General features: G+C 42.6%; 1 long non-coding RNA gene across 1 annotated transcript; it reads right to left on the bottom strand.

The window, feature by feature from the left end:
• Positions 1-6,116: 6,116 nt before the first annotated feature.
• Positions 6,117-6,792, bottom strand: LOC116376154 (uncharacterized). The gene is made up of 3 exons (XR_004211540.1): positions 6,655-6,792; positions 6,314-6,376; positions 6,117-6,227 (listed from the first exon to the last, which is right to left on the bottom strand). It is a non-coding gene; the product is annotated as an uncharacterized LOC116376154 (long non-coding RNA).
• Between the last annotated feature and the right edge of the window lie 848 nt (positions 6,793-7,640).

The raw sequence follows: 7,640 nt of genomic DNA, 5'->3' as shown, positions 1-7,640 counted from the left end.
CGGGGACAAGCGAGAGTTCATAAACCAGGTCAGAGTCCAAACAGTAACAGACAATAGGCAGTCTCGAGATCAGGCCAGGCAGGGGTCATAAACCAGGTCCAAGTCCAAAAACAGTACAAAGGGATAGGCAGGCTGGTAGCCAGAACAGGCAGAGTGGTCAGGCAGGCAGGAGGGTTCAGAGTCAGGACAGGCAATGGTCAAAACCAGAAGAACTAGAAACAAACAGAGACTGGGGAAAAATAGGAGCATTAAAATCTGCTGGTTGACTTGGCAAACAAGACAAACTGGCACAGAGAGACAGGAAACACCGGGATAAATACACCGGGGATAATAAGCGACACCTGGAGGGGGTGGAGACAATTACAAGGACAGGTGAACCAGATCAGGGTGTGACACTTTATGTAGATCCTAAAAGTCTGTGGGCACCGTTTGTCACCGTTATAGCCCAATGAATGTATTGTTTAGTGTTATGTTGTGTAGTGTAGTGATTTTGCTGGCATGCGTAAAAAAATTATAATAATGTTTGCCCCACCAAGGTTTACATGCTAAAGTCCCCACTGATCTATTGACATCCTACGATGCAAAACGCATTATCATGATGATGTGGCAAGTGACACTGCTTCCTGACAATTCTATATATAGAAAACTAGACTGCTGACAAGCAAACATTTTTTGGTTAAAATAAAAATATTTCTCCTTGAACTGTTCTGCAAAAATCTGATGAAAATAAAGAACATTTTGGTAACCACAGCCTTCTTCTGTGGATCCACTCCACATGTTTTGAATACAAATTAGCCAGGCATTAATTATGGTGATTGAAATGTTCTTTTTTTGTGTGTTTTTCTCCCCAATTTCGTGGTATCCAATTACGATCTTGTCTCATCGCTGTAACTCCTAAACGGGCTTGGGAGAGGAGAAGGTCGAGTCATACATCCTCCAAAACATGACCCCCCAAACCGCACTTCTTAACACCCCGCCAGCTTAAACACCCGCCCGCTTAAACCGGAAGCCAGCTGCACCAATGTGTTGGAGGAAACACCTCTATTCAACTGACGAAGAAGTCAGCCTGACGAGTCACTAAAGCGCGATGAGCCGAATCGGACCAAACGATTCAAATAAATAGTACAAAAATTGTACATATGGTGTCAAAATAAGTCAGCTTCAACATTAACACATGAGTTGGCACTCATAGCATGGTGGGGGAGAAAAGCTGTTAGAAACACAACTGTGAGCTCATCCTTTTCTGGGAAAAAAAGGAGCTGGATGTAAAACGAGCTGAATTACCATGGCAACCTATTTTAACCGTGCTAGCTTCCAATTTCGTGACACCCATTCCTTGTCTTTCTGGCTCCGTACATATGGTGTCAAAATAAGTCTGCTTCTGGCTCTGGAGCGTCCGTGCGCAAAACGATGTGAGGTTAAGTCATTCATCTATTGCCAAATCACGCAGCTAGCTTTCGCTAGAGCAGATCTTCTATTAGTTTGTGGCTGTGGTACCCCATCTGTTTAGGTAACATCCAGAAAGCGTAACATTAACTTCTTAGCTTTGTATGCCCACATTTCTTTAGTGTTGCAGTCTTAGGTTTCCACAACAATCCTCTTCAATCATGTGATGGATTACTACTTATTATCAGTTAATACTACACAGATTACTACACAGACTACTTTATCTTTTTTTGCCTTGCAATGCAATAAGAAATGTAGGTTGAGTAATAGGGCTACAGGTGATCATGGCCTGCTATGCCATGGCTGAGATATGAGTCTATGGCTACATGAGCCCAATGATCGCTTGTAGACAAGCCTATGTGTGAGATCAACGCCTGTCTGAGCGGGTGGTTTTTGTGCTGTCGCCCTGTAATGCTTATATATCTCAGTCAAAACATTCAGGGGAATTTATGAGCTGCCAGGCCTGTGAGATGTGACATAAAATGACTGCAGACCACAGTTGTAGTAGCCTCTTGTACTCTAGTCCAGTGACCTGGATTTGCATCAATGTAATAGTTGGACAAATCATGATTTTGCATAGATGCCCCTACAGCTAAAACCTTTGGAATTTTCAGAAGGGGAGAGGTATTTTGGCAGAGGTAATCAAGGGCACTTCTAGCCACCAAAGAGGTTATTAACTGCCACTCTTTAGCATTAGTCTAAACCTCATATGTCCAGTACCAAATCAAGTAGCTGCAGCGCTCACATGAGATTTGGTACTGGGCTGCCAAGATTACGGTTAGGTCCAATTCCATTTCAGTAAATTCATTGGTATTGAAATTTCAGGTTACTTTCTGAATTGACTGAAATAAAACAGAACACAAATTAACTCCCCTTACGCTCGACTGCTATCTGCGCTGGTTTGCAGGGAGCTTTGACTTGATCCTAGTAGAACCACATGTCAACACATCTCCCCAATGCCTCCAAACCAAGGGGAAGAGGGAGTCTGCAAAGCACATTGGACACCAGCTCTCTTAAAAGTCACAGAAAGCTGTATATTAATGTATCAATTACTAATAGGCTATTTTTAAAAGCGATGCCATAAAGCAAATGAAGCAAAAGCTCATTTTAATTGCAGAACAAATTAACTCGCTGACACATTCAAGGGTAAGGTGGCCTGAGCTGAACTGCTTGGGATGCTAAAAATGGCAAGGATGCGCCATACTCATTTCTGTACAGGCATAATCCAATACAGATTCTAGCAAGCTTTTAATATTGCATTGTAAGATTTAGGCACACACTAAACCCATATAACCACTCCTCTGTTTAATGAACAATGTTTATTCAAGTCTGTTTAGTCTAAAATGGAATCTTGCCCTCCCAGCAAAGCAAGGCTCAAATGTTATTTTCCTCCCCTCTAAAGAATGATCTGAGCTTTGTATATTTGGTGCTATATTTGGTTCAGACAATTTAACCCCTGCCATATTGAAACAGGTTACTGCGGGGTTAATGGATGAATTCTGTCGTGGCCCTGAATCTACAAATACATTTTAAACCATGTTCTAGCTGTGTAGGAAATGTGGTGCCTCCATAACTAAAGTCACAATCCAAAAACATTGCTGCCCCACTAAATATCATTCTATATCTATTGGTTAAGCTTCCAACATTCTAATGTTGAATGCATTATTTTGTCAGTTTTTTTTTAACAATAATTGTTGGATATATCATTTGAAAAGGTAATTGAATGACCTTTCGGAACCACTTGTCAAACAAAGTTTAAAACTGAATAGGGTTTAATTTTTGTTATATTACCTAGAGGTCATAGGTTCTGATCACCCAAACATTGTGATCTAAGTATTGCAATGATATATGATTAAAGTTGCAACCCGAACAAATTCACATAGAAATGTGAGTTATAGATCTATCACTCTCATTGAAACCAAGTCTAAGAAGCGGTAGATCTGTTCCATGTGTTTCGTTTTTGCATCTTTTACTTTCGGTTTTGTACACCAGCTGAAAATACTATATTTGAAGTTATTGAAAAGATATTTCACAGTGGTTTAGATGGTACAATGATTATCTACACTCTGAGTGCTTGTTTTGTCACATTTAAGCGACTTGTTAGAATTTTAGCAACCGGGAAATGCCAGAGTGATTTCTTCATACTGCACATTTAAAGGGTATTTTGAGCAATAACTTGTTGTATAGTGACATTGTTTTTAATAGGGTAAAATCCTTATGGGAAAAATGAATGGGATGGAGGTAGGAGTGAAAACACTTAGAAAACTCCCATTGCTGTAATGCTATCACACATTTTTAAACTCTAAGGACATAGATCTTCAAAACAAAATCACTATGAGACATCTTCACCTCAAATCAGGGCTCTTCAACCCTGGGGCCTCATTTATAAAACAGATTTACGATACATTTTGATCTTAAGTATGACTTAAGCAGGAAACCACGTATAAGTAGTTAATTATAAAATCTTACTTTGACGTGGAAATGATCTTACCTCTACGCCAAGTCTAGACTTGACGTAAGTGATTTTCCTGCTGGTTGTGTAGGGGTATTGCAGTTTGGGACGCATATGCGTCCAAGCCTGTGATGAACTTTGCATTAGCTTTATGAACAATTTGTTAGGAATGATCCATTTAAAGGTGTGAGGAATTCATTGCCAGATGCAAGGGGTTTTGAATTAAAAACTGGATGCGATGTTCTATAAATAGTGTGTCAAATGAGAAAAAGTAACCATGGCTGTTCTTGCGTTATTGGAAGACATTGAAAACTGTGCTTTTAGAAGGGAGAGAGTTTTCAGAGACCGGAATGACATTTTTGCGCATAATGATTCATGGCTTATAAATTGCTATCCTCTCCCAATAAATGTTCTGTTAGATTTGTGCATAGATTTAGCCCCTAATCTGGAAAGGAAGACATGCTGTAATCATGCTATACCCGTATCTGTCCAAGTACTGTCCACTCTGGGATTCCTCCCTACTGGGACACTCCAGAGGGAAATGAGTCACAGGTCGGTTATATCACAGCCATCATTCAGCCGCATCCTGCCACAAGTGATCGAGGCCATTCTACACATGTTGTCCACGAGCTACATTAGTTTCCCATTGACAGCCAACAAACAGGCTCAAGTCAAAGCCGAGTTTGTCCGCTCATTTTATTCCCCAGGGGTCATAGGTGCCGTTGACTGCACGCATATTGCCTTACGCGTACCGTCTGTAGATTAACATGTATTTGTTAACAGGAAGAATTTCCATTCGTTGAAGGTTCAGATCATCTGCGATGCCCGTATGCAACTACTCAATGTATGCTCCATGTGGCCAGGGTCTACGCACGACTCATTCATTCTGCGCCACAGAGGAGTAGGCCTGTGTCTAGAAGCTGGTGAGAGTGGAGGCGGGTGGCTTCTCGGTCAGCTATGTTTTTCCCCCAGTGTATAATAGCCTATTAACCGTGCAAAATAATGCAACAACAGGTTTACCCTATTACATGACCGGGGCAATCCACAGAACGTGGTTTCTCACTTCCTTTGCCGATCCCCGAACAGCAGAGGAAATGCGCTACAATTTGGCGCATGGCAGAACAAGGTTGGTTGTGGAGCTGTAAAGGAGTAGGTAACTGGCCGCAGGGAAGTCAGGTGCAGGAGAGCAGAAATGGGTAGCAAACGGAGCCCTTTATTGAGGCGAACAAAATACGGTACTTAGAAAACTCAACACACACGGTTTACAATAACCCGGCGCAAACCAGCCTGGAGTACACATACATTTACATATAACAATTCCACACACAGACAAGGGGGAAAAAGAGGGTTATATGCAAGACAAGTAATGAGGGAATGCAAACCAGGTGTGTGGGAAAACAAGACAAAACAAATGGAAAATGAAAGGTGGATCGGCGATGGCTAGAAGACCGGTGACGTCGACCGCCAAACGCCGCCCGAACAAGGAGAGGGACCGACCTCGGTGGAAGTCGTGACAGGAGCGCACCATCGGACTGCTGAAGGGCAGGTGGCGTTGCCTTGATACATCAGCTGCAACATATACCAACATTATATATTTAGCATTTTATTGAAATTGCACACCCAAAGGTTCTGGACAAATAGCTGAAAAGTTTTTAATTTGGCCCTGCGGTTACTGTCCCCTTGAAGCTTGTTCATTTTGTAGCAATACTAGTGTAAACAAATGGAATCAGCTGATTCTTATCATTTCCACTAGCAATGCAACAAAATGCAAACAGATTTCAAGGGGACATCTCAGCAACTGTAGTGCCCATTAGTAGTGCAAGTTTGTTTGACAAGATCATTGGGGTGTGCAATTTCAAACCGAAAATATTAAATGTTGGCCTGTTTAAGGAAGGGTTTCCCTCCCCAATCAAAAGTGACATGCATAATACTGGCATGCGGTGTGCTCCACAACATAGCTTTGAAGTATGGTATTGAAATGGATGCGGAGATTAGAATGGACCCCCAAGAGCCTCCTAACCCACCACCCAATGGAGCACCTTCCCCGGTTGATGTAGTGAGGAGGCGGCAGCTCATACAGAGATTGGTGATAAGAAACAGAATGCCAGGCAATATACAAAGCATAGGTTTTTTAATTCACGTTGTGGAAAACGTTCAACAATTGCCTTATGTAAATGAACAAAACCCTGCCTATTCTTCCGAGTTCAGTCACAATCTGCCCAAACAATGTGTTCAACACTCATCTGGTGCACAGGCTGCAATGCAGCTTCCCTTGGTGGCGGGGGCACACTCACCTGGGGCACGGGCTGCAACGCAGCTTCCCCCGTTTCTATGTGAATAAAATAATAAAAATCAGTGCATGTCTTCTATATTAAGTTACTGACAACCAAGTGTCACATTCTCTTAATTACTTACCGTGATCCAGTGATGCAGTCGTGGGGGTTTTGCGCGCCGACTTCACCGTTTCAGATGTTACTGCTAAACAATGTAAAAGTTGGGATTAAATCATATGAAAAATAAAAATGATTGCCCCGATGCGCTGGTCCATTTGGGAGAGCTCCGGTTTGCCAGGCCCCCCTCCCATTGCCTTAATGCTGTGGTTATGTATGACTATTATTTTTTATCCCTTGCAGTTTAAGGTCAAACCATTTCTTTTTCACATCAGCCACTTTCACATCAGTCTTGCTGCCCCACCTCGTTTACTGCAGCGGCAACACACTCCCAAGCTACCTGTTTGGCTTTGTTTGTCAACCCACTATTTATTCCACCGAATAATACATGTTGAATGTCTTCAATCTCCTCTGCCATCGGTGTGATCTCGACTTCCAAAAAGTAGGCTTTTCTCTTTTGGTCCATGGCTATTCCTGGCTAAACCCTCATTTGTGCTAGCATTCTATAAGTGGAAATCACTGACTGTAAGGCACGTTCAGGTGCCGTCAATTTTAAGTTAATTTGAGAGTTATAGATCACAGGTGTGTCAGTTACAAATGGGCTTCTTAGAACCTGTGTAAGCAAGGTTTTTTTATGCTCAGTCTGTTTTATGAATCGAAAGTAAGCACACCGTCGGAAATTATCTAGGGTCGAAGTGAAAACCTAAAGGACGGTAGCTCTCTGGGAACAGGGTTGGAGAGTCCTGCCCCAGATGGTACCGATTGGATGGACAATAAGGTTAGTTGTGCCCTTCTAGCTCCTTCCCTCCCCCTCCCCAGATGGCTGTGCATTTCTCCACCTTTCCCTCGTCCCCTACTATCCCCCACTCCCTAAGGTTGGATGTGTCCTTCTCCCTACATGGTCTATGCTATCTCCCCCTTTCTCTCCCTAAGGTTGGCTGTTCCTTTCTCCCTCTGTGCCTTCCCTTTTTTCCAGAGTTGGTTATGTCCCCTCCCCCCTCATATAGCAGTGCATAGGCCAGTGAAGGGGTGAGATTCCAGATGGAGCTGAAGCCTGGGCGAGATCAATGCGGGTGTCACCAGCGGAGGCGAGTCACCAGTTGGCGGGAGGACCGGGAGAGACACCGTGGGCCTCTTAAACAGCGACTTCCCCTAAAAAACAACAATTCCCTTTGAAAACATCCTATGTGGCATCGACATTTCTAGTATCAAAATTTACTACAGAGTAAACATAGGATAATCTTGGTCATAAAGTCAGTCTCGTCTAAAACTGAGTTTGTAACTTCAGTGGGCCACAATGAAGTTTGGATTACAATATTATTATAATTATTATAATTATAATATGGCAAAGT

This window comes from Oncorhynchus kisutch, linkage group LG11 (assembly GCF_002021735.2).
Source record: "Oncorhynchus kisutch isolate 150728-3 linkage group LG11, Okis_V2, whole genome shotgun sequence".
Classification (NCBI taxonomy): Eukaryota; Metazoa; Chordata; class Actinopteri; order Salmoniformes; family Salmonidae; genus Oncorhynchus; species Oncorhynchus kisutch.
This window is presented reverse-complemented; position numbering and strand designations above follow the sequence as displayed.